At 48.7% G+C, this 10094-nt stretch overlaps 1 protein-coding gene across 1 annotated transcript in view; it reads right to left on the bottom strand.

Annotated features, from left to right (window-relative positions):
- Nucleotides 1-2729, bottom strand: part of rin1b (Ras and Rab interactor 1b) — a 27744-nt gene extending 25015 nt beyond the window's left edge. The window contains exon 1 of the mRNA XM_042069204.1: nt 2448-2729. The gene's annotated coding sequence lies outside the window, so the exon portion shown is untranslated. The remainder of the gene's footprint in view (nt 1-2447) is intronic.
- Between the last annotated feature and the right edge of the window lie 7365 nt (nt 2730-10094).

The following is a 10094-nucleotide window of genomic DNA, read 5'->3' as shown; positions in this document are numbered from 1 at the left end:
ATCTCTCCATCTCCCTCTCTCCATCTCCCTCTCTCCATCTCTCTCTCTCTCTCAGACAGCCCACAGATCCTTATCATAGCGCTCTGCTTCCCCCCCCACAAGCTTTGCGGCTGCTGTTGACTCTGTACCTTGCTGCCTACCCTCAGAGCTCATTGCCCTCAGGGCTACCTTGTTCACCCACTCTATCTGTGTTGTGTTAAACTTGAACAGGTCTTTTGAGTGGCAGGGAAAAGTCCTGTTGGAGAAGAGTAAACGCTTACATGACTCTCAATAAATACAGGGAAGGCAATACCCCCTTCAGTCGCCCGACTTTAGGGCTGTTTGCACCAAGAACGATAACTATAACAATAACGACATGAATAACGATATGAATGTTTCATGGTTCTCTGTAACACTGGCTCTTCAGTGGCTGCAACAGGTGTGTTTAGGCTAAAGGTGAGTTCAGTCATGGAAAGGTGGGAAAAGGACCAGAGAAGCCAGAACTCTGAGCAGAGGCTTGTCTTCACATGTGGCAGTGGCAGCAAAGCTTTTAAGACTGTAACGACCTAGGCGCACATTGGGCAACAAACATTAACTAGACATTAAAGGTTGTATCAGCGATGCCGGGGTGACGTCACTTCTGTTGACGTTCAAACAAAACAGAGAGCTAGCTCGCTACTCCCTCCCCCTCCCTCCTGTGCAATTGAAACTCTCCTAAACGCACATCTCGTCGGTGATTGGTTGGAATACTATTTATTTTGGTTTTGAGTGGTTGGTAGCACTGTTGCGGTCTATTGTTTTTGTGTACAGATCTCGAAGCCTAGGCTGCCTACAGAGACACGTTTTTTTGACGGCCTGCTTATGGGGCGGGCAGCTAGCGGATCATGATTCAAGATTAGACTAATGTGATAATTTATGTTTGGATCTGCAATCGCTGATACAACCTTTAACTGGCCAATTGAAATTGAAATCAATGAATTGATTACTTAACAGATATACAACAATAAATATCTAGGGGATGACAGGACTTCTGGTTGTGGTGGATGTGCACATGGAAATGACGGAGTGAATTTGGAAAATGGAGAGTGTGAGTGGATGTTAGGAAGAGAGTGTCTGGTTATGTGTGAATAGCAGTCTTTCAGGGTGTTAGTGTCAGGGGTCTCTGTGAGTGTGTCTGAGGTGAGGCTGACCTCAGACGTCTATACACTTGAAGCATGTGTGTTGATTAGCTGCAGTTGTTTATGGCTTGGTCTGAGCCATGTACATGTACTTGAGCCATGTACACTGTCTCTGGACTGTGTATGAGCTTCAAGTTGTTTAGACTAATCCTCGACCAGTTCTGGGGCTGATCGAAACCAGAAGTGAGCAGAGAATGTAGCTGTGGAATTCTGAGGTCCCTTCCTCCGTAACCGTAGCTGAGCAATTTTAGTGTTTTTTTGACAGACTTGAGACTTGAACGTGAGTTTCTGTCCCGAATAAGTTGCCATTTGGGATTTGAGCAGATATGAAGAAATAGGTGAACTCCTCAGGGACCCATGTGGAGACTTCCTCAATCAGGACAATAACAAATATAATTTCTCAACAGTCTGCCATGGGTCATCCAATAAATCTAACAATCTACACTATCCTCTCCTGTCATCCCCTGGGTACGTACTGATTTAGTAGCAGTCTTTTGAAAATCAATTTAATTACATGATAGAAGATGCCCTCTTTGGTTTGGTTCCAAACTGACTCAACAGCCTTGCTGGGTGGATCCTCTAAGCACCAGCCTCACTTATGTTTTATTCTCACACGTTCCCTCAAAATATTTCTGCAGTTATGGTCAGGTAGGATTTCTAGCATATAAAAATAGATATAGATCATTACAACTTCCAACTTATGAGGTCCCAGTAACAACCAACAATCACTTTGGATTATTTAATTTAAATTACATTAAATAAATAAATTAAATTAAATAGATAATACATAGCCTACTGATTCAAATGATATAATCCTGGCAGTATAAATTCTGAAATGTATTACGACTGTTTTAACTATACAATAAATAAGTCACTAGATTATGAGAAGTTTGTTTATCACGGGGACTTTCCCCCTTGAAGCGCGTGAAGACCAGTGATGACAGTCAGGTCACTTCACACTTCTGCAACTGGTGACCGACACAAGTTGATGTAATTGAGAACACTATCTGTCACTGTTTCAGACACAGGCGACTTCTCCATATGGATGAAAGAATGTTTCACTCATATTTTCTCGCTGCATTTAGTAGCTAAAATGTCAAAGTCCTCCATTTTCTTCTACTACTCCACTTTAATTGACGCTATCATCTTATATTATTGTGAAATGTTGCAAGCTGTAGCTTAATTATTTTGACCCCGAGAATCGTAAAAGTCCAGGCGCGTTAACGACTGCAATCACAACGACACAAAAAACAACTTGCAACTTTGTAGAGTGATTTAAAACCGACTTACTTTCTCCTTTGGCTTCTAGATGTAAACAAATGCGAGTGGGAGATCAGAACGAGGTTCCGTAGGGATTTTAGACTCGGCTGAGGTGACGGTCGGGGTAAAAACCAGGCGTTTCTGGCGCATCATGGTGAACGCACTCCAGGGCGTCGCTTCTCCAGAATGTATCAGCTATATTTCCCCTCTGTACATCAGGCGTAGCTTCCCTTAAACTCGCCAATGATTAAGACCAGATCTCCCTCCGTCGTTCTTACGTCTGCTGCGCCTTCTAGCACTTGGCTATTTTATTATTTATTTATGTATGTTTTTTTTTTTTTTATAACTTTCACTTTTACTGAAGTCCTATTTTTGACTCACACAGGCATGCGCCCAACTCTACGGCAACAGTCATCGCCATGCTGTTATCCTATCACCGAGGATAAATTATTCTATTTTTGTTACCTACGTTATCTCACGTTCCATCTCCCTTATCTCAAGTCATTTGGGCAGTCAGACTTTGTTTTACCATGATTTTTTAAACCGCCCCCAACAGTAGGCTGTTGATCTTCTGTATGATTTGTACATGTTCACATACATCCGAGGGCGGACTCGCACGCACACCCACGGCGCCCTATCTCGTGGAAATGGATTGAGCAGCAGCCACTTTTGGGCGACCTCACATGGTCTGCGTCCCCTCGCTCGCATCAGGTGCGAGAGAACGAGAGAGAGAGAGAGAGGGGGAGAGAGAGAGAACCCCGCCACCAGACAAATCTGCACCTAATCAGTTTTTCCGCTAGATGTCACCACAGGCACACGCTTCTGGTAACCTGTCGCGAATGCGAGCATCCTGCGCTGCGTGCATGGTAGGCTACCGACGACAGATGTATATAGCCTTATACCATCACTATATACTTAGGGTGGCCATACTTCCGGATTTAGGCCGGACAGTCCGGATTTTAAGTGCCCTGTCCGGCGTCCGGCGAAGCATCAAGCCGGACGCTGCTTGCCCTCCTTTTTGGAGTTGCACTGGGCTTCTAGAATCTTTGCTCGGACGCAGCATAGCGTTTCTCAAACTGTGGACGCGGAGACTGCTGGTCAAATTATGCCCGGTGCTTCTGAAACTCGTCTGATAAGTCGTTTGCTGCGCAATTTATAAAGGAACCGCCGACCGACAGAAAAACAAACGTAACCTAACAGGATACCCTGAACTGTCTGCGGCTTGCTTGCCAACAAGGATTAAAGTTCTCCGTCGTAGCCTACGACGGATTTCCGTCAATTTGATTTTAGAAATGTCATATTTGAGATCGATGCAGATCCGACGAGAAAAAAAAATAGGAGGGGGGGGGGACTATCACCTTTTCTTTTCCTTTTTTTGAGGCAACTACAAATATAAGGTCCAAATTAATGTGTGTGATGGTAAATGTTTAAAGACCTAATAGTGTTCTTGAGAACTTTCTGTGTCTCAATCAGTGACCGCTCAAGAAGATACGTCAGCCATGAGTTTCGCTTTGTTTATGTTGTAGCTACACGCTTGTCTCATTGGCCTGGGGCGTTTGCTTAAAAAAAAACACGTCTGGAGGACTAACGCTCTAAAAGTTGAATTATAGTGACACAATCGAGACAGCTGATGAGGTTGGCCAATCCGTTTAACATTTTTGGATATTATATTGTGAGCTCTATGTGCGAATTCGGAGAAGAGGCTGTTTTCTTTCCGTGCATCAATGTAGACTATTTCTTACTATCGCGAACTCTTGTCAGGGGAGGTCATTAATTTTGTGTGTCACCTATGACTTGAACAGATAGCCATGCCACCCGATGTACTATTATTGTTTACAGTTTTTAAATCAATGCAACTAACATTATGTGTAAAGCGACGAAATATAAACCGTAGCCTATGCAATTTATTATCCCGTCTGTTATGACATGTACAACAATGTTTTTCACAATTTGCGACGGAAGGTTTTGACTTAGCGTGTTAACATAAAATAATAATAATATTGTCATCATCGCGAACTGTTGCGTGATGATGACACTATTATTATAGGCGTGAGTAAGGGGGTCAGTCGTGTTTGTGACGCACAGACAGCCTTGTAGCCTATTTAGCTTAGGCCTCACTTTTAACGACAGTAGGTTGTGAGTGTATGTTGACAAAAAATAACCATGCAATTAAAATAGTCAACCTAAAAAACGTTGCTATTATTAATTTATAGCACAAAACCATAACCAGTATAGGCCTACCAGAACCTCGCATATAAGCGTCATGATTTGTGTGCGTCTATTTGGCAAGGCCACTAGCTGTCATGGATGCGTTGTTGCTAAAGGCACAGGTATCAAAAGTTAAATGAGAGATGGAGATCAAAAAATAAATGGAGATGGGCGGCTGTTGGAAACGGGGGAGAACTAACAAGCCATGGTGTAAAGAAATTAAAGTGCCAGGGGTTTGCTTTTTCGCGGTTTGCTGCAAGAAAACGTTTTAGCATGCCACCAATCAGAAGACCGCCATAAGGTTAACGTTTGTGCACTTCAGGACATCTTCCCTACCTGGTGCAACTAGCCACCACGGCAGAGGTAGGCTACGTTTATCTATGGCTGACCGTTTTTGCGCTCAGAAAGTAGGCTACGCATGTTCTTTCATAGGGCAACACGACCTCCCTCACTATATCGCAACCTCTTGTCAACCTTATACAATCTGTTGCTGAAGACAAAAGCACCCTCTTCAGATTGTCGTTATCAAATGCGCAGACGACCTCCTGCATGAGCAGGTCTCATTGAGCACACACAGTATTGCTGCTCATTGGAAAACTGAGTTGTCTGTAAAATTAAAAATTATGTTTTCATTAAATGCGGATGAGGCAACAAATGGAAATATGAACAATGTCTGTTCTGATTCATTACTTTGATGAGGAAATGGGAAGTCTTGCCAACTTGATTTTATAGATTTTACTTGGTGTTGAATTGCATATTAACAAGAAAAAAAAAATCTCCCCTTTAAACACTTCTGGCCTGAAGTAATTAAATAAGAGTGTAAGTTAAAGCCTTTCTACAATATTGCTGCAGTAGAAAAGAACAGCAATGGCTAATCAGCAATGGCCAGGGATGGTACTGAAATATTGTTTTGTTCATCAGGAAAACTCAATCTCAATCAAGAACACTCTCAATTCACCTTATTCACATGGCGGCCATTGGCGGCTAAAACGAGGCTACAGGGTACACAAACCATAGGATTGTTATGTTATATGCATTCACCTGTAGGTGGCATTAATTATATAGTTGTCACGGTTCAGACAGACGACCAGAGGACCACAATTGCGTCACACCAGAAAGTTTATTAAACTTAAGGGAAAAGTCCTGGGGGGGGAACACAGACACAACAGGGCGGATGAAACAAGGCAGAAGTACAGTTCAAGGGAAATCCAAATTCGTAGTAGCAAGGCAGAAAGCAGGTCTGGTTTTCTGGGGCAGAAGAGTATCCAAGTTTCAGGCAGGTCCGGGGTCACAAAACAAGAGTGAGCCAGAAGCGCGAGCAAACAGGTTCCGGGTGTGAGCTTTGCAGACGATCTGACAAAGGAGAGCTGAAAGACAGGGCTTTAAATACTGGGAGAGGTTAGTGGGTAATGCAGCGCAGCTGGCAGAGTAATTAGAGCAGAGCAGAGCAGGGACAGGTGGAGCTAGTTAGGCTGAGTAGAGAGAGTGGTGAGCAGAGTGGAAGATAATGGAAACCAATTAAGGTGGTAACCCGGTGGAGTGAGAGGGCTCATGACAGAACCCCCCCCCCAAGGGACGGCCCCAGAAGTCCCAAGAGCAACACCACGCCGGGCGGGAGGAGGGGAGCCGGAGGAGGGCTAGAACTCCTCCGAACGGTCCGAGTGAACGTCCTCATCCTCGGAGGAAGCCGGAGGGTCGTGGTCGGGAGATGGGACAGGTCCCGAGACAGGGTCAGGCACAGGACAGGAAGCCGAGCGGGCAGGACGGTCAGGGACCCCTCTGGGGCGGCCCCTACGGATTGCAGGTTGATCAGGATGCCGTTGGTGGAAGGCGGTGATGAGAGTCCGATCCACAATCCGACTAGCCGGGACCCAGGTCCTTTCCTCAGGTCCATAGCCCTCCCAGTCAATGAGGTACTGGAGACCCCTACCCCTCCGTCTGGACCGAAGCAGGCGGCGGACGGTGTAAACCAGACCACCATCGACGAGCCGTGGAGGAGGAGGAGAAGGCGCAGCAGGGACCAGCGGACTCTCATGAATGGGCTTAATCTTAGACACATGGAAAGTGGGGTGCACCCTCATGGAATTAGGCAGTTGGAGCCGGACAGCAGTTGGGCTAATCACTCTTACAATAGGGAATGGGCCAAGGAACCGAGGTGCCAGCTTTTGCGACTCCACCCTGAGTGGCAGGTTCTTCGATGACAACCACACCCTTTGACCAACATGGTAGGTGGGAGCAGGAATTCTCCGACGGTTGGCCCCGGTAGTGTAGCTGGCAACGGATCTGAGGAGTGTGGCTCGGGCCTGTGACCAGGTGCGGCGACATCGACGGGCAAAAGCAAGTGCAGATGGGCAAGTAACCTCCCCTTCCTGGCTGGCAAATAGAGGAGGCTGGTATCCATAAACACATTGGAAGGGGGACATACCGATGGCAGAGCAGGTCAGAGAATTGTGTGCGTACTCCACCCATGTCAATTGCTGCGACCAGGAGTGGGGGTTGCGTGAGGTCATGCATCGCAGTGCCTTCTCGAGCTCCTGATTTGCCCGCTCTGACTGCCCATTGGATTGGGGATGGAATCCGGAAGTCAGACTGACTGTGGCTCCCAGCAGGTGACAGAACTCCTTCCAAAAGGCGGAGGAGAATTGTGGGCCACGGTCAGAAACTACATCCCTTGGCAGTCCGTGGATCCGGAAGACGTGTTCCAGGACCACCTGGGCGGTCTCCTTGGCGGTTGGGAGCTTGGGGAGGGGAACGAAGTGTGCCATCTTGCTGAATCGGTCAACTATGGTCAGAATGACGGTCATGCCACTTGAAGGGGGCAGCCCCGTGACAAAGTCAAGGGCGATGTGAGACCAGGGACGTCTGGGCACAGGCAGGGGCTGCAGCAATCCGGCTGGGGGCTGGCAGGACGACTTGTGTTGGTTGCAGATGGGGCAGGCTTGGACGAATTCCCGTACATCCCTTCTCAGAGAGGGCCACCAGAACCTCTGGGCGAGCAGGTTGTAAGTGCGGGTGGAGCCAGGGTGACAAGCTAGGCGGGAGTCATGTCCCCACTGAATGACCTGGGACCTCAGGTTTTCGGGGACAAACAGGCGGTCAGCTGGGCAAGCGCTGGGACCTGGCTGGTTACGGAGAGCTTCCAGCACCTGTTCCTCAACAGCCCAGGTCAGAGCTGCTACGATGCAGGGACTTGGCAGAATCGACACAGGATCCTTGGAGGGGGTGTCATCCTTCTGGAATTGACGGGAGAGGGCGTCTGGCTTGGTGTTGCGTGATCCAGGCCGGTATGACAGAGTGAAATTAAACCTGGTGAAGAACAGGGCCCAGCGGGACTGCCTGGAGTTCAACCGTTTGGCCGTGCGGATGTACTCCAAGTTCTTATGATCGGTCCAAACGAGAAATGGAATGGTGGACCCCTCCAGCCAGTGACGCCACTCCTCCAAGGCAAGCTTCACAGCCAGCAGCTCTCGGTTCCCTATGTCGTAATTGCACTCAGAGGGGGACAACCGACGTGAGAAAAAGGCACAGGGATGTAGCTTCCTATCCTCCGCAGCCCACTGAGAAATCACAGCACCAACTCCCACATCCGAGGCGTCCACCTCCACAATGAATTGCCGGTCCACATCAGGCATCTGGAGGATGGGAGCGGAGGTGAACCTTACCTTGAGGGTACTGAAGGCTTTGTCGGCTGCTGGGGTCCAGGTGAAGGGTTGCTTGGTGCTGGTTAGAGCAGTGAGAGGGGCAGCAATGGTACTGTAGTTCCGGATAAACTTTCTATAGAAGTTAGCAAACCCCAGAAACTGTTGCAGCTTCTTTCTGTTCTCCGGAACTGGCCATGAAGTGACTGCTGATATTTTGGCAGGATCCATTTGGATACTTCCCTCTGCCACTATGTACCCCAGGAAGGCCACTGTCTTGACGTGAAACTCACATTTCTCTGCCTTGGCGTAGAGGGAATTCTCCAGGAGACGATGAAGGACTTGCTGGACATGGCGGGTGTGTTCAGACAGGTTTCTGGAGTAGATTAAGATGTCATCCAGGTAAACGAAGACAAACTTGTTTAACATGTCCCGCAGCACATCATTCACTAGAGCCTGGAACACAGCAGGAGCATTGGTGAGGCCAAAAGGCATAACCAGATACTCGTAGTGGCCTGTTGGTGTATTGAATGCGGTTTTCCATTCATCTCCCTCCCGGATCCGCACTAGGTGGTAAGCGTTTCTGAGATCCAACTTGGTAAAAACAGTGGCTCCCTGGAGCAACTCAAAGGCAGAGGTGAGCAGAGGCAGAGGGTAACGGTTTTTCACTGTGATGTCGTTGAGTCCCCTGTAGTCGATGCAGGGGCGAAGAGATCCGTCCTTCTTCCCCACAAAGAAGAAGCCAGCACCAGCAGGAGATGAAGATGGACGGATTAATCCTGCGGACAGAGAGTCGTTGATGTAGTCCTCCATGGACTTTCTTTCAGGAGCAGACAACGAATAAAGACGGCCCTTTGGAGGGGCTGTTCCAGGGAGGAGGTCGATGGCACAGTCGTACGGTCGGTGAGGGGGCAGAGATGTGGCTCTTGCTTTGTTAAACACTTCTCTGAGACCATGGTAGCATTCTGGGACATTGGAGAGGTCAGGAGCGGAGTTAGTGGGTACTGGCCGAGGGGGTAGTGCGGCAGCAAGCAGGCAGGTTCGGTGGCAGTCCTCCCCCCACTCCCTGATCACCCCGGTCACCCAGTCGAGCTGAGGGTTGTGCCGGCGGAGCCATGGGTAACCCAGGATGAGGGGTTGGCCTGGAGAGGGGAGCAGGTGAAACTGGATAGTTTCTTGATGGTTTCCGGACAGACCCATCGAGACCGGGGCTGTGACATGAGTGACCGATCCGAGTAAGTGTCCGTCCAGTGCCCGGGCAGGAATAGGAGGTGTCAAACGGTGGTTCTCCAGTCCCAGTTGGCGTGCCAGTTTGATGTCCATTATGTTGGCTTCGGCGCCAGAATCCACCAGAGCAGCCAGGGTGTGAGTTGAGTCAGAGAGGCGGAGGTGAACTTGCAGCAGGGGTTTGCGGTCGGAGGACTGGATGGTCATTGAGCTCAACCGGACTCCCCCTATGCCCGGTGAGCTTCGGCTTTTAAAAGGGCAGGTTACCACACGATGTCCATCACCTCCACAATAGAGGCAGAGGTTTGAGGTGAAGCGGCGCTGGCGCTCTGCAGGAGTGAGAGAGGCTCGCCCAATGTCCATGGGCTCAGACTGGTCAAGCTGACTTGGGTGAGTGGCAGTAGATGACAGGAGCCCCGTCGGATCTCTCCGAATGCCGGTAGTTGGTGGACCTTGGCGCCCCCTCTCACGACGACGGGTCTGTATCCTTCTGTCGATCCGGACAGTCAGTGCGATGGCTTCATCAAGAGTGGAAGGCAGTTCATGGGAGACCAACTCGTCCTTGATATAGTCGGCCAAGCTATGGAAGAACGCGTCCACCAAC

The sequence above is a fragment of the Alosa sapidissima genome, chromosome 18 (genome assembly GCF_018492685.1).
Source record: "Alosa sapidissima isolate fAloSap1 chromosome 18, fAloSap1.pri, whole genome shotgun sequence".
In the NCBI taxonomy this organism is placed as follows: domain Eukaryota; kingdom Metazoa; phylum Chordata; class Actinopteri; order Clupeiformes; family Clupeidae; genus Alosa; species Alosa sapidissima.
Note: the sequence above shows the minus strand (reverse complement) of the source record. Positions and strands in the feature narration are given on the sequence as shown.